General features: G+C 38.4%; 1 pseudogene across 1 annotated transcript in view; it reads right to left on the bottom strand.

Annotated features, from left to right (window-relative positions):
- Positions 1-15146: 15146 nt before the first annotated feature.
- Positions 15147-16805, bottom strand: part of LOC308241798 (acetyl-CoA acetyltransferase, cytosolic-like) — an 86646-nt pseudogene continuing 84987 nt past the window's right edge. Inside the window, exon 2 of the transcript in view lies at positions 15147-16246. The product of the transcript in view is annotated as an acetyl-CoA acetyltransferase, cytosolic-like (transcript). The remainder of the gene's footprint in view (positions 16247-16805) is intronic.

The raw sequence follows: 16805 nt of genomic DNA, 5'->3' as shown, positions 1-16805 counted from the left end.
GTGGTTCAGGGTTCCGGTTCAGGGTTCGGGTTCTGGAGAAGGCCGCACACACATGAAAAGAGACTTGGAAAAGTATTAATTTGGAAATATTGGGGGCCAGGCAGGAGCCCAACTCTAGTGGAAGGACTACCCTTTGCTCTGGCCTTGCAACCCCTTTTATTGAGACTATGGGATACGCCCATAACCTTTAGGCAGGAAATTCCAATAACAGAATTTCGCCTAAGAGCGAAGGAAAGGAAAAAAATTCACCTAGAAAAAGGTGAGGGAGGTTCACCGCACGCAAAGCCCACGGACTAACTGCAGAGTCGCGATCTGTAGGTAGGGTGGGAACGTCTTTTTCAGCCAGGCTAATGGGGAAGAATTAGGTTATAAAATAATGTGGTTTCTTATTCAAATTAAAATCTTAATTGGTATTTGGAATTTAAAATCCGTAATAAGAAATGAAACTCCACTGCTGAAACCGCCTCTGGTGTGGAAAAATTCAAAGGTGGCAGGAGAGGGCAGGGCTATCCGCTCTCCCGCAATGAGATTACTTAAGGTTTTGTTTAAAAATTATAAAAGAACTCGCAGGGAAATGCAAATCTTGGCCAAATTGGGTGCTAGTTATTACTTCGGAAAGCGAAAAAGAAAGAAAAAATTTAAGATCTGTCTATCTTTTAAGCAAGAAAGGAAATTTGGCCAGATCTGTTGCTGAAACTTCCCCCGAAGTAAGCAGGATGTTGTTACTAATCTAGGAACTGCTAAATGTTTGACTTGCCAGCTTTAAAAGTACAAAGTGCAAATTAAATTGGGAGAAATTATATAGTTGTGGTAATTAAAATCATATGGATATATATATATTTGATAGTTTTTTCCATGTTAAAATTTCAAGGCTTTAACAGAGATGATTCTTGGAAAGCTCCAAGGGCCCGGAGTAATACAGGAGATTTATTCTCTCTTAAAGGAAATATTTTTGAAATTTAAACGATTGATACTTGAAATCACATGGAAAGCTTTATCAAATAAAACTTAATAACTATATTTTACTTTTAGATGTTATAAAGGTTTTGGCCTTCAAAGTAGGGAACTATTCACTACTTGCTCCTGGGAGAGGTGCAAAAAATGTAACTAGACCTGGTCTATACAAAGAAAAACTGACAGCCAGTTTGAAATTGAATTGCCATGGCCTAGAGCAAAAAAATATCCTTACATGATATTATTCTACAATGTCATTATAATTTTTTATATTTTACAACAGCATATTGTACAATTAATCCAAACAAACTTAAAAATCTAAATTTTTTTATGTTTGGCAGCAATTTAAAAGGACATGAAAGGATTTAATAATCCCTTCCACTGTGTGGAAAGCCTCACTGGGAAGGCACTTGAGCATTCTATACTGGCCTTTTTGACAAGAGGGACCCTCCCACAGCTGTTGCCTGAACTTTCTGTTTATGCTGAGGTTGAAGCCTCGTGATGGCTGGCACCATGGATCTGTCTCTCGCACAATGGCGTGAGCTGGGCCCTCTCTGGAGAAGAAACCTGGGTTTCCCAAGATATGTGATCAGTGCCGGGGCCCCGCCAGCAGGCAAGGGGATCCCAAGGCAGGTGCTGGGCGTGGAGGCCATAGGGGCATAGGCTACCAAGGAGACAGAACTGAACCTCACATCACCCTGCTTGGCCCCGGAGGATGGCTGGTTAGTCAATGACGGGTAAGATTCCTCAAGGGAGGGGCAACCTAAGACAGGCACAGTCGCAGGGGGCCATCAGGAGAGAACTTGGGGATCAACAGAGGTGGGGTACAGTCCCTCACCCCGCCCCCAGCCTTGCAGGGGCTTGAATCCTCGCCCCTTCTGAGGGACGTCTCCTGCCTCCATGGCTGCTTCGCGCTTCCCATGCCCAGCTCAAGATCGGGACCCAGGTAACAGCCCAGCTCAGATTGAGATCCAGCTACAAACAAGAGACTTGGCCCAGCTCATATTGAGACCCAAGCAACAGAGAAGTGGCTAATGGTGACTGCCCTATATCTAAATCTAACCTAAATCTAGGAGTGCTCAGGGCTTTCTCAAGGATGCATATAATCCTTTCCATTAATTTTTACAGAGTAAACTAAAATTGTTGTTAAAGTATTAAATTTGACAGAAAATTTAATTGTACAAGAGGCTGTTCCTAAAGTATTAACCAAAATTTATAAAAAAAAAAAAAATTCCAAAAGCCTCCATTAATCAAAAAAAAGGGGGGGATAGTGTAGTGGAAAAAAAGCATGTAAGGAAAAATATTCTGCAAGAAAATTACATCTAGAAAATTTTTACTTTAAAAAATTTTCATTTTCATTTGTAATGCTAACAGCAAGACACCAATGAAAAACATACATGGTATCAAAATAGGCCAAAGGAAAATCGTCTGGGCAAAAATAAAAAGGATCCCAAGTAAAATTTATAGAAAAGATTCCTTTATTAACTTTTGGTCGAGAATATGTTTGCATATTTTCAGAAAACAACTCCAAGACCATGTGGATTCCTGCAACAGAGAGGAATTGACAGGTCTGCTCCAACCACGAAGACAAGAGGAGAAACAGTCCAGAGATGGGAGACGCTGCAGTAAGCAGCTGTGCGTCGCTGCAGGTTGCCTAGGACCAAACCAGAGAGGGTCGGACCTGCATTGCCACCATCCAGATATCATTGCTGACGTATACACATAAGGAACTGTTTGACACTGAAAGGGACTCAGAACTGTTTGACACTGAAACTGGAACTCAGAACTGTTGAACATTGAAATTGGGACTCAAACATTTTTTGTTCTTATGTGTTTATTTCTGGTCTGCAGATGTAAGATTATTTTTAAGGAAAGAAACGGGGGATATGCTGGAAACCAATCATTCTACCACTAATAGAAAGATGTGGACAGGAAACTGGGAAGGCTGGTCAACAACCTTAATTGTTTTGATTACTCACTGTTTAGTTGAAACATTGTTAGCTGAAGCAGCCTCCACCTCTGTTTCTTCTATGTAAATTTCTGTTATTGGAATTTCCTGCCTAAAGGTTATGGGCGTATCCCATAGTCTCAATAAAAGGGATTGCAAGGCCAGAGCAAAGGGTAGTCCTTCCACTAGAGTTGGGCTCCCGCCTGGCCCCCAATATTTCCAAATTAATACTTTTCCAAGTCTCTTTTCATTTGTGTGCGGCCTTCTCCAGAACCCGAACCCTGAACCGGAACCCTGAACCACGCGGGACATGAGAAGGGGTTCCCACAGGGGGCAGCATCTGTGCCTCATGGGTCAAATGTATAAATTTACTAACTTTACTTTTTTAATAAAGTTACCTACTTTAATTACTTGATAAATTAGCTTTATAAAATATAAGCAAGGTCTCATATAATTTCAGTTAAATGAAAAGCCAATATTTTTATAAACAATTGGATTCAAGTAAAGCCCTCTGAAAGTTACTAAGACTTCCCATAACCCCTCTGTATATGCAAATAAGCCAAAGGGGATACTCTTTAATGATATAATTCTAAGCTTAATAAAAAGGATAAGTTTGAAAATTTTGAAATCTCTTCCGCTAATATTTACAGGGTAAACCAAAAATTGCTGTTAAAGTACTAAATCTGAGAATAAGTAAAGTTACCATAAATGAAAAATCACTTGAAATACATGGCATTTTGACAGTATTTCTCAAAAATCTCAAGAAGCAACAAATGTAACAAAATTTGTTGCTTTGTGGAAAATAGAAAGAAAAGTCTCTTTTAAAAGAAACTCTCTAAATGTGGTCTTAAAAATTACTCTGGAATGAAGTAAAAAGATTTCGTTCAAATGTCTGGAAGACAGTAATTAAAAGTCAATATATTAGGCCTCAAAAAGAAAAGTAAATAATTTGTGTTTTTTGCCTCCCTAAACAAAGTTTATGTAAAGTTACTCAAAGACTAGTTACAGAAATTTAATTAATGTCATTTATTGTTCATGACTAAAGACAAGTAAAGTTTAAAAATAAATCTTATTTCAGATCCATTTAAATTGGCTAATTGAAATAAGTGAATATTCAAAAAAAAATTATACTAGACCAAAAACTATTCTTAAAGCATTAACTAAATTTTTTACTAATGGTTCAAAAACTGCTTAACATGCAATGAATCCAGAGCAATCATATTTCTATACAGAAAATTAAAATTAAAAGCTATCAAGACTGCATTGCAAATTTTCCAAAAGCCTCTTAAGAATATTATTTTAATTCAAAAAGGGGGGATAATGGAGAAATGCCCTGTAATTAAATTCCTTAATTACTTTAAATTTTTTAAATTGAAAATTAATTTTCACTTGTAATGCTGATAGCAAGACACCCATGAAAACACAGGTTGTCAAAATAAGGAACATCGTTTGGGCAAAAATTAAAGGATCCAAAGTCTAATTTATAGAAAAGATTCCTTTATTAACCTTTGGTCAAGAATATGTTTGTATATTTCCAGAAAACTCCTCCAAGCCCATATGGATTCCTGCAACAATGAATCCAAGAGAGGAACTGACCATACTACCTCAGCCACATAATAACAATGGCCCCCAAACAACACGCTGAAGACAAGAGGAGAAACAGTCCAGAAATGGAAATGGTGAAGACGCCTTGCCATACTAGCAATCAGCAGCTGTGCATTGCTGCAGGTTGCCCAGGACTAAGACAGAGAAGGTTGGACCTGCATTGCCACCGTTTGTCCACCATCCAGAACTGAAATATCATTGCTGAAATGTACACATAAAAATTGTTGGACAATGACATTGAAATTGGGACTCAAAGAATTGTTGGCCCAGAAAGAAACTTACTGCAGACTAATTCCTTTGAAGACTGGCAGCAATTTAAAGGGACATGATAGAACTCTATTCTTTCCATTGAATTTAAAAATCTTAAAACATACATTCTTGTTAAATTTATAAAATAAAAAAGGGTGATAGGCCGGAACTAATTCCAGCAGGTCATAAATGCAAGAAGTTCATCCAAAGGTTGGTGGACCTTAAGCTTTCAGCAAGGGCTGGAAAATACATATTATTGCCTGTTGGAAATGGCTGAGGGAATTTCCCCAAACCTGAAAAGGATGCATAAATGATTGCTTGCTGCCAGACAGCTGAGGACATTTCAATCTACATGTTATTGCCTCCTACTGGCCAAACACCTGAACAGCCGTAGGCAGTTCCCCCAATCTGACAATGGATTCTGTATACTAAATCTTGGACTTTGATGTGTATATCTACCTTGCCTTATGACAATTTGTGTTAATAAAAAGCAAGGGGTCCAGAGAGACAGGAGACCTCGGTTTCTTTAGCTAAGTCTTCTCTGGCTCCCCAAAATGCCTTTTAAAATTATGTTTCATCTCTAGACTCTTTAATCATTTACAGTAGCCCCTTTTCCACATTCCCAGACCCTTCTATATGCCAAGAAACACACACCGGCACCACTCAACTGCTCGCTATAACATGTACTGACCACCAGGGGGCAGACAGTCAACCAGTCAACCAGTCGCTATGATGTGCACTGACCAACAGTGGGAAGACTCTCCAACCAATAGGCTAGCTTGCTGCTGGGGTCCAGCTGATCAGTACTGAGCAAGACGGGCCAGACACACCCTGGGGCCCTCCCGTGATCCATCTCCAGCTGGCCAATCTCCTGAATCCCTCTCCAGCCCTGATTGTGCACTGGTGGGGTCCCTCAGCCTGGCCTGCACCCTCTTGCAATTTGGGACCCCTCGGGAAATGGCAGAGAGCTGGTTTTGGCCCAATCCCGCATGCGAGGCCAAGGGACCCCACTGGTGCATGAATTCGTGCACCGGGCCTCTAGTATGTAAATAAAATCATGTGATATTTGTCTTTCTCTGACTGATTTATTTCACTTAGCATAATACCCTCAATAAAATAAAATATCCTTTTTTAAACATTACAAGATAAATTAATAATGTGGTGTTTCACATACTATCAATGAGAGTGTAATTTGACATAGTCTTTTTAAAAATTAACTTCACAATAGATGTCTAAACCAGTCATTGCAATTCTAAAAATCAAACAAAGGAATCAATCTTAATGAGAGTAAAAGATTCATGCACAGTGATGTTCAATTAGTGTTATTACTAACAACAATTATTTGTAACAAATTAAATTTTTAACATTAATAGAAGGTAAAATATAGGCAATAAATAAAAAAATTCAACAGTGTGAATTGTTTAATAACATTTGGGCCTATTAAACTGAAAGAAAAAATATTTTTCTTCATATCCCAAAGATATTAAATATATATAGCAAGACATTTTAATACCTATCTATCTATAACATAATACATACCATAATTTTTAATTATAAAACAGCTGAAAATTTTAATAAATAATATGATCTTCACTATATAAAAAAGTGACAGAAAAGAGTGAAGAATGTATAATGAAATATAGTACCTCTTTCCTCTGAGTAAAGACATAATAGAGGGTTTGTTATTTTTTTCCTGTATTATTGTCCTATTGAAAAATATCCATATGAAGTGACTATTAGTTTTCTAATCATGAAATAAGGTTATATACATTATTGAGGAGTAAAGTAACCTATTTGTTATTTCAGGGTAAAAGAACATATGCATTTTAAGTTTTTATGTGAAGCAACATAATTTGATATATAAAAGATACAATTATAAATGTCAAATCACCATTTTAAAGATTTGTGTCCTGATAGGAACTTTATTAGGAAATGTCTGGAAAGCTGGCCAATGAGATGACCCCTATCTTTAAAATCTATATATAAAAGCGTAAACAACTGGCCAACCAGCCAACTAGCAGACCATCTAGTAGCTATGACACACGCTGACCACCTGGGGGCAGACGCTTAACTCCGGAGCTGCAAAGCGACAGCAACTTTGCAGAGTGCACTCTTACACTCTGGGACTCCTTGGGGGATGTAGACTGCTGGTTTTGGCCCTATCCCCGCAGGCCAGGCCGAGGGACCTCACTGGTGCATGCATCCATGCACTGGGCCACTAGTTGTTAAATAAAAATAGTGATTCATCCCAATAGGGACTCTAACCAACCATCAATCACGACTGTTGTTATAATATCATCATTAGATGGAATGGAAATATGATTTTACATGGGGCTGTCTATAACCTGTCAAACTAACCTTATATTCAAAGTAAGTTAACTCTTGACCATGTAATGACAAATATTTCTTCTGTTATATATAACTAGAAGCCCAGTGCACAAAATTCATGTACTCAGGGGGGTCCCTCAGCCCAGCCTGCACCCTCTCGCAGTCCAGGACCCCTCAGGGGATGTCTGCCTGCTGGCTTTGGCCCAATCCTCCCCCCACATCAGGCTCAAGCCAGCAGTCAGACATAGCTCTCACAGTCTAGGGCTTCCCAGTCTGGGACCCCTTGCTCCTTACCGCCTACCTTCAGCGGAGGTGGGAGAGGGTCCCATAACCGCTGCTGTGCTCGCAAGCCATGAGCCCAGCTTCTGGCTGAGCAGCGCTCCCCCTGTGGGAGCACACTGACCACCAGAGGGAAGCTCCTGCGTTGAGCATCTTCCCCCCTCGAGGTCAGTGCATGTCATAGCAACTGGTCGTTCTGTCAATTTGCATATTAGGGTTTTATTATATAGGATACTTGGAAGAAACTGGCTTCCAGAAATGTGTAACGAAACTTCAGATATATCAGTAGTGACTTTGGAATTCCGTAAATTATTTGGCCACAAGAAGAAAAACAGAGAAAAGTTATAAAAAATAACTTTTGCCAAATTTTAATTTAGATTTTGGTTTATAGAGTCAAAGAAAAAAAAAACTAGAAAAAAAATCAAGTACATCTTTATTTTTTATAAAGTGATATGGCTGAAGAAAATTTGAAAATAAAGATCAAGTAATGAATTTGGAGGGAAAATTTATGTTTTTAGATGATAAAAAATTTATGACCATTCAAGTCTTAGGAGGTTTACTAAGTTACATTGATCAAAGCAGGGCCTTGGTTTTTCTACAATCTGGAAAAATAGAAAACCAGCTATGTGCTTTACTCTAATTTGTAAAAAGAACTGAAGAGAAGAGATGTTTCTTAGCTATCAAAGACTTGATAAGAGTTCTTACCTAAGAACATTTGAGTGACTTCAATATCAAAACTTGAATATTACCACAATCTTCTACCCTCAATATATAAAATATAGAGCAGCTGCCATGTTATTAAAGTGTGAGCATAGTATTCATAAATCTCTATATAGGAGTCCTAGTTATAGGTCCTACATAAAGCATTCTTGTGCAGAAAATAAATTGGTTATCAAGACAATATTTTTGCCTCAAAGCAGGCATTAATACACATCGGGGACAAAATAACAAAATTGGCACATAAATGGAAAAGAAAAGGAAAAATGGGGGGAAAAGCAACAGGGTGTTAAGACAGTCATATCGCCCTGGCTGGTTTGGCTCAGTGGATAGAGCATCGGCCTGCGAACTGAAGGGTCCCAGGTTCGATTCCAGTCAAGGGCATGTACCTTGGTTGCAGGCACATCCCCAGTGGGGGGTGTGCAAGAGGCAGCTGATGGATGTTTCTCTCTCATCGATGTTTCTAGCTCTCCATCCCTCTCCCTTCCTCTCTGTAAAAAATCAATAAAATATATTAAAAAAAAAAGAAAAGACAGTCATATCATGCTTTTATTTTTCATTTTCCCAGAAAGTCATGCTTCATGGTCACTTAGGTGTATGAAAGGTAGAATGACATGTATCAAACTCATATTATCTGAAAATATACTACAAGATTATAAAAACTATGAGATAAGGTATGAACGATAATCTAATATTCCTCTTCTCTCTATCACTCCCCATTCTTTCCTCCCACCCTCTTTTATCTTCACATTTGGAATAAAGGAAGGCTTTAATCATATTCTATTTCTTTTGAGCACATCAAACCTTCTTGGCACATTCCTTCTAGAAAAAAAAACTTGAGTAGAGGAGTAAATTTGAGTATATTTTGAAATAAAAATAAAAAATAAGTCAGTGACACAAAATAGGTTACAGAAATAAATTATAGTAAATACAAAAATGATACAATATGAAAAATGTGAGGAAATGGCTGTTTAATAATGTTCTTGGTATACTTGCCTTTATATATCAAAGAAAAAATATTTTTACCTCAAGCTACACATACAAAAATGATCTCCCTATAAAGCAAAGGTATAACAACATGTTGATTTTTTTAAAAATTAGGAATATATTTTTATACCTTTGGAATGAAAGGTATTAAAGAAAGAAAACTCAAGCACTATGAATTAATAGATATCTAGATTTAATTATATAAAATTTAAATATTTTCAATGAAAAACATACTATAGACAAATAAGAAAGATAAGAATTTATCAAAATGCAGTGATAATAGTATTTTATTTCTATTATATGATGAACACTTTATCATTTGTACAAAAATAATTTAAAAAATAAAAATGGACAATAGTATTTATGTAACTTTGTAGAAGAGTAAATACAAATAGGTAACAAAACAGATGCAAAACCTCAGAAAAAATTAAATTAAAACAAGGAGCTTCTTTTTTCTTGAGTGATCAAAGTTTAAAAATTGGTACTAGCTAATGCAAGGATTCTTGTGGGGAAATAGGCACTTTCATATATTATTGGTAGATATATAAATTCATACCACTTTTTTGGAAAATAAATAGACATTTCTATTAAAGTTTAAAAAATATTCACACTTTTATTCCATAGTCCAACTTCAAAAAACTAACACATTCAGATTAAACTCTAACATGTAAGTGAGTATTGTACACACAAGGTTTTTGTTCTCTTTACCTATAACAAAAATATGGAGGCAATCTGAATGACCAAAAGTAACGAAGTAACAATGAATTTGGAATATGTATTCTATAAATACATATATGTTAATAGCATGCTATTATTTAAAAAATCTATATATATAAAAGCTTAAGTGACCATTACAACCGAAAGACCGTTTGACCGGTCACTATGATGCACACTGACCACCAGGGGGCAGACGCTCAATGCAGGAGCTGCCCCCTGGTAGTCAGTGCGCTCCCATAGCCAACCTCCCACAGCTGGCCAACCTCCTGTGGTCCCTCCCCGTAGCCTGGCTGGCCCCGATCAGCCTTGATGGCCCCAATCAGCCCCGATGGCCCCAATCGCCAGCCAGGCCGAAGGATCCCACCTGTGCATGATTTTGTGTACCGGGCCTTAGTAAGTTATATAATCTTATGGATCAACTAGAGGCCCAGGGCACGAAATTTGTACACTGCTTGGGATCCCTCAGCCTGGACTGCAGCCTCTTGCCTGTGGGGATTGGGCCGAAACCGGCAGTCTTACATCCCCCCTGAGGGATGTAGCAGTGCCAAAGCAGCAGGCGGCCAGGGAGGAGCCCAAGCCGGGCTTGGCGCTTGGCACATGGCACTGCTAACCACTCACTGCTCCTTACAGCTCCTCACCACTCCTTACAACTCACTCCTAACCACTCTTTACCACTTGCTCCTTCCTATTCCTTACCGCTCGCTCCTTACCATGCATTGCTCGTGCCTTAGTGCTGCTGCGGAGGTGGGAGAAGCTCCTGCCACCTCTGCTGCTCTCACCAGCTATGAGTCCAGCTTCTGGCTGAGCAGCGCTCCCGCTGTGCGAGCACACTGACCACCAGAGGGCAGCTCCTGCATTGAGTGTCTGCCCTCTGGTGGTCAGTGCGCATCATAGCGACCGGTCGTTCCAGTCATTCCATCGTGGCGGTCACTTAGGCTTTTATATTTATAGATATTTATAATATGTTAATTGAAAATGTAAATCATAAATGAAATAGAAATGTATAACCTTACTTAAATATAACCACTGTTATAATTTTGTTATATTTCTGATTAGTTTATTATCTATCAAGTTCAAAAGTTTATCTTATATTAACTTTAAAGAATGCATCAAATGACACAATCAACAGAGTGAAAAAGCCACATATATGAAAGAGAAGAAATAGACCTACATAAATAAAGTCAACTGATCTTTGACAAAGGATCAAAGACAATACAATGGAGTAAAGACAGTCACTTCAAGAAATAGTACTGGAACAACTGGACAGTTATATGCAAAAAAGTTATTCTAGAAACAACCTTACACCTTTCATAAAAATTAACTCAGAATAAACCTAAATGTAAAACTCAAAATTATAAAACTCTTAGAATATAAAAAAGGAGAAAACCTATATGACCATGAATATGGTGATGATGTTTTTAGATACAACACCAAAGACAAATCTATGAAAGACAGAATTAATCACTTGGAATTCATTAAAATTAAAAACAAACAAGTGCTGTGGCAAAGACAATGTCAACAGAATTAGAAGACAAGCCACTGACAGGGAGAAGATATTCACAAAAGGCATATCTGATAAAGGATTGTTATCTAAAATACATAAGGCACTCTTAAAACTCAACTGTAAGAAAATAACTCAGTTAATAAAATGGGCCAAAGACCTTGACAGACATATCCCTAAAGAAGATATATAGATGACAAATATTTGTATGCAAAGGTGCTCCACATCATATGTCATCAGGAAAATGCAAAATAAAACAACAATGAGATACCACTACATACTTGTTAGAATTCTCAACAACTGACAACAGCAAAAGTTTGAAAGGATGTAAAGGAATAGGAACTCTTTTCATTGCTGATGGAAATGTGAAATGGTACAGCCACTTTGTAAGACAGTTCCTTACAAAATTAAATATATTTTTACCATATGATCCAGCTATTGGACTCCTTGATGTTTACCCAAAGGAGCTGAAAACTTGTCCACACAATTTTGTTTCGTTTTTTTAAAAAAAAACACACAGACATTTATAGCAGCTTTAATTGTTATTGCCAAAACTTGAAAGTAACCAAGATGCCCTTCGGTAGATGAATGGATAAACTGTGGTACATCCAGACATTGGATTATTCAGCACTAAAAAGAAATGAGTGCTGAAGCCATGAAACATATGGAAGAACTGTAATTTCATATTACTAAGTGAGAGAAGCCAACCTGAAAAGGCTACATACTGTGTGATTCCAACGATATGGAAAAGGCAAAACTATGGAGAAAATAAAAAGATCAGTGGTTTCCAGGGGTTTCATGAGTGAAAGTAATGAGTAGGTAGAGCACAGAGAATTTTTAGGACAGTGAAAATACTCTATATAATATTATAATATTGGATATATGTCATTCATTATTCATTTGTTTAAATTCATAGGATGTACAACACCAAGACTGAACCCTAAGGTAAGCTATGGACTTTTAATGATTATGATGTGTCAATGTAGGTTCATCCTTGGTAACAAAGGCACCACTCTGGTGGGGGATTTGATAATGGGAGAGGGTATGCATTTGTGGGGGCAGGGGATATATGGGAAATCTCTTTATCTTTTGCTTAATATTCCTGGGAGCTTAAAACTGATCTAAAGATGAGTTTTCAGCCCTAACTGGTTTGGCTCAATGGATAGAGCATTGGCCTTTGTACTGAAGGGTCCCAGGTTCGATTCTGGTCAAGGGCATGTACCTTGGTTGTGGGCACATCCCCAGTAGGAGGTGTGCAGGAGGCAGCTGATCAATGTTTCTCTCTTATCAATGTTTCTAACTCTCTATCTCTCTCCCTTCCTCTCTGTAAAAAATCAATAAAATATATTAAAAATAAGTTTTCAAAAGCAACCTATGGAATGGGAAAAATATTTGCAAATAACATTTATAAGAGATTAATATTTGGAATATGCCCAGCCAGTGTTGCTCAGTGGTTGAGTGTCAACCCATGAACCAGGAGGTCACAGTTCAATTCCCGGTCAGGGCACATGCCCAGATTGCAAGCTTGATCCCCAGTAGGAGGCATGCAGGAGGCAGCCAATGGATGATTCTCTCTCACCATTGATGTTCCTATCTCTCTCTTCCTCTACCATCCTCTCTGAAACCAACAAAAACATATTTAAATATATATGTATATATTTGGCATCTAAAAAGTACTCCCATATATCAACAACAACAAAACCCAATTTAAAAACGGGTAAAGAACTTAAATAGACAGTTACCAAAAAAAAGATATACAAATGACCAACAAGCACATGAAAAGATGCTCAACATCACTAATCATTAGGGAAACACACATCAAAACCATGAGATATTATTTCACACCCAAGAAGATTGCTATCATTAAAAATCAGAAAATAACAAGTGTTGGGGGAGATGTGGAGCAATTGGAATACCAGTGTTGTTAGAAATGTAGAAAGTTCTCACTATGGAGAACAGTTTAGTTGTCTTTAAAAAATTAAAAATATAATTATCATATGATCCAGCAATTCCACTTCTGGGTGTACACCCAAAAAACTGAAAGCAGAATTTTTAAGAGACCATGTTCATAGCATTATTCACAACAGCCAAAAGGTAAAAGCAAGCCAAGTGTCCACTGATAGGTGAATGGATAAATAAAATGTGTTATATGTATACAACTCAATATTATTCAGCCTTAAAAAGAAAGCAAATCATGACATGTTCTAAAATATGAATGTACATTGATAATATCATGCTAAGTAAATAAGCCAATCACAAAAAGAAAAATACTCTATCATTCCACTTATATGAGGTACCTCGAGTAGTCAAATTCATACAGACACAAAGTAGAATGGTGATTGTCAGGGGCTGAGGGGAAGGAAAATACAGAGTTGTTATTAAATTTCAGTTTTGCAAGATGAAAAAAAAATTTGAGACTGGTTGCACAGTAAGTTGAATGTACTTAACACTACAGAGTTATGCACTTAAAATGGTTAAATTTTATGTTATGTATATATTATTAAAATTAAACTTAAGAGATATTATTCATTCTTAAATACTTTATATGGGAAAATCTTTGTCACAGTAAAAAAGATCTGATCCTAAAGCTAGGAATCTGGGTATCTATAATAATAAAAGGGTAATATGCTAATTAGACCGGACAACTTCCGGACATCATTCCGGACGTCCTTCCTGACAAAGCCAGGGCTGGAGGGAAGCCAGCCCAGGTCCCAGGTGCCTGTGAGTGGCCTAAGGAAGCCAGCCCAGATCCTGGGTGCCGGAGGGAAGCCGGTGCCGGCAGCCAGGAGAAGGAAGGCCTACTCTTGCACGAATTTTCATGCATCGGGCCTCTAGTGTCATTATATTGACCTTTGGACTCAGTTTTACTCCAGGGTAGTCCCATATTCTAAACATTAATCTAGTAATTGAAATTCTGAAAGGAGTGTTTCATATCTTGAAAATCCTGAGTTTGTGGGAGAAATTTGACCAGAGGGAAACAACACATAAAAAATCTTTTCTGCTATATCCACATTGGACTGAGTGAGGACTCCTAACAATCAGTATCTAAAAGAGAACATATATCTAAATAGACATTTAAACATGCTACTTGTAAGACAAAGAAGAGATGAAAAAGATGTGGCAGCAAAGAAAATTTACTTTTCTAGTTTCCAATCCCTAGTTCCAAGGCCCAGCCTGAGCATTCTCTCTCAGAAACAAGTGTGTTGAATGCTACGATGTCCCTCCTGAACCACTACTTCATTCCAAGTCAAAATAGGAACTTAATCCTCTTTGAGTTCTCCCCTTCTCATCTGCTGTTCACAAGAAAAGAGCCTGATCTACTCTGGTTCTTTCCAAAGGCAGATGTTCACGTGTAGTTAACTCATTTTTCCCCCCAAGCCCCTTTCAAAAGAATGAGGCTTTGCATGTCAAGGGAGAGAAATTTAATAATACTTGAGACTGAAATATTTTAATAGCCATGTCTGGCTACCAAGTAAGTTATACTTCTGGTTTATCTTATATTCTAACTCCATAGTTAATATCATATTTAATATGCCTTTCTGCTCTCCATTTCAAAGGTAAGATAATCTCTATAGCACCAGTATGCTTTAAAAAATATCCCAAATGGCAAATATCCTCTCTTTTTCCTTTCTCTTCTTCTTTTTCCCACTGGATGACTGATCTGATTTCTCTTTTATTTATAACACTGCAAGATGCAGCTGTCTTAGAACCTGTGTATTGCACATTAAAGTACAATAAGGTGTTAAGCCTTGGGTTCTTGTGAAGTGGAAGATGGCTTCCATCCGCATATTGGTCCTGATTTCACACATTAGTGCCTTATTAGTTTAGGAAGAAATGCGGTTCAAGTTTAGTTAAGCAGGTTCACCCTCTCTGAACACACATTGCTATCCCCATCCCACCTCACGCATAGGGCAGCAACACCTCCATATCCATCCTTTCACTCCATTGGTGTAACAGGGTAACAAGAATCTGACAGCCAGATGCCCCCCAGAGGAAGCCTAAAGCTATTGCCCTTTCCTTGAATGTTGATCTTCTCCGGGTTTAATCCAAGTTCTTTGTTGATTTCTAATGCATCCGCATCCTCCAGTGACCAACCTGCTTTTGCAACAGCGTTATTGCTGGAATTAGTCCTGTTCCCGTAACAGAAAGCTCCACACTTCCCTGTGGCCCGGAAACTCTCTGTGCCCACGACTGCCAGCTTCTGACTTCTTCATAAGAACCACAGCGGCAGCACCATTGTTTATCCCTGAAGCCGCGGTGACTGTCCTGCTCCATCTGTAAGGAAGTAAGGCATTAGTTTAGACAGTGCTTCTCTGTTGCTCCCAGGGTGAGGAAACTCATCTCTTTTAACTTCGGTAAGACCTTTCAAGAAGATGAAAAACTGGAGCAATCTCTTCGTCACTCTGTGCACTCTCTGTCCTGTTCTGGGATAAACTGCAAACTTGTCCTGATCTTCTCTATTCACCTGCCATTTGGGAGCTACATTTTCAACTGTAATGCCCACGTGACAGTTGTGAGATGCATCGGTAGCACATGGCAGAGAATACTGTCAGTCAGTGGTATATCCCCCATCCTGACTTCTGCCCTCCAGTGAACCACGTGAGGAGCCTTGCTCATACTTTCCATGCCTTCTGCAACCACAGTGCTGGAGTCTCCTATCTTGATTGACTGGGCTGCAAGGGCCTGACCCACAAACCATTTGGCAGCTCCATGCTGGAGCAGAGTAGGGGATCCCTGCACCCACACTGGCTTGTCCCACCGTATTCTGCCCACAACCTGGGGCCAAAACGTGCCCAAATTTGACCTCTGACGTTCATTCGGGAGCCACAGTGGCCCTCTTCAGGGCTTCTTTGATGACAGTTGGACCCGGTAATGGACAGGAACAGTGGGCAAGACACCACTGAAGGAGCCTATGATGGCACCACCCAAACCATGGCGACGGGGCGGACCCTGCACACATCCTGCCACATGACCGCCTCACGCAGAGCTGTGGACCCGGTGCTGCTGCAAGAGAGGCAAAGCCTTTTCCGGCTACTGACAGACCCCCTTCCTCTTCTTAAGAAAAGATGAACAAAATAGAATTTTAGAATATATTGCTACTCTCCAGAAAATAAACCAAAAGCAGTGCATTTGCCCTAAGACCCTATATTAATTGACTAATGGAAATTAACCCATTGAAGGGCTAAATCTTCACAGCTATTCTCAACTCTATGATGTACGCATTTGCAATTTACTTAGTTGAACAATTATATCCATTTGTTGCCTTTCTTTCTTGATACACAGAGCCATAAATAATTCAGTTCCAATATATAATATTTTCCATTTTTTATATTTTACTACTGATTGAGCCATAAGGATGTGAATTTCTATCTCAGATACACATTTAAAAATAATATGCATTTGATATACACACTACATTATATTTTAATAACTCCATGAAACATTTTAAGAGGTATAGGTTGGAGACCTAAAGAGCTTATTCTATGCTAGTTGCTCAAAGTTGCAAGAAGACTAATATAT

Source organism: Plecotus auritus (genome assembly GCF_963455305.1).
Source record: "Plecotus auritus genome assembly, chromosome: 1".
In the NCBI taxonomy this organism is placed as follows: Eukaryota; Metazoa; Chordata; class Mammalia; order Chiroptera; family Vespertilionidae; genus Plecotus; species Plecotus auritus.
This window is presented reverse-complemented; position numbering and strand designations above follow the sequence as displayed.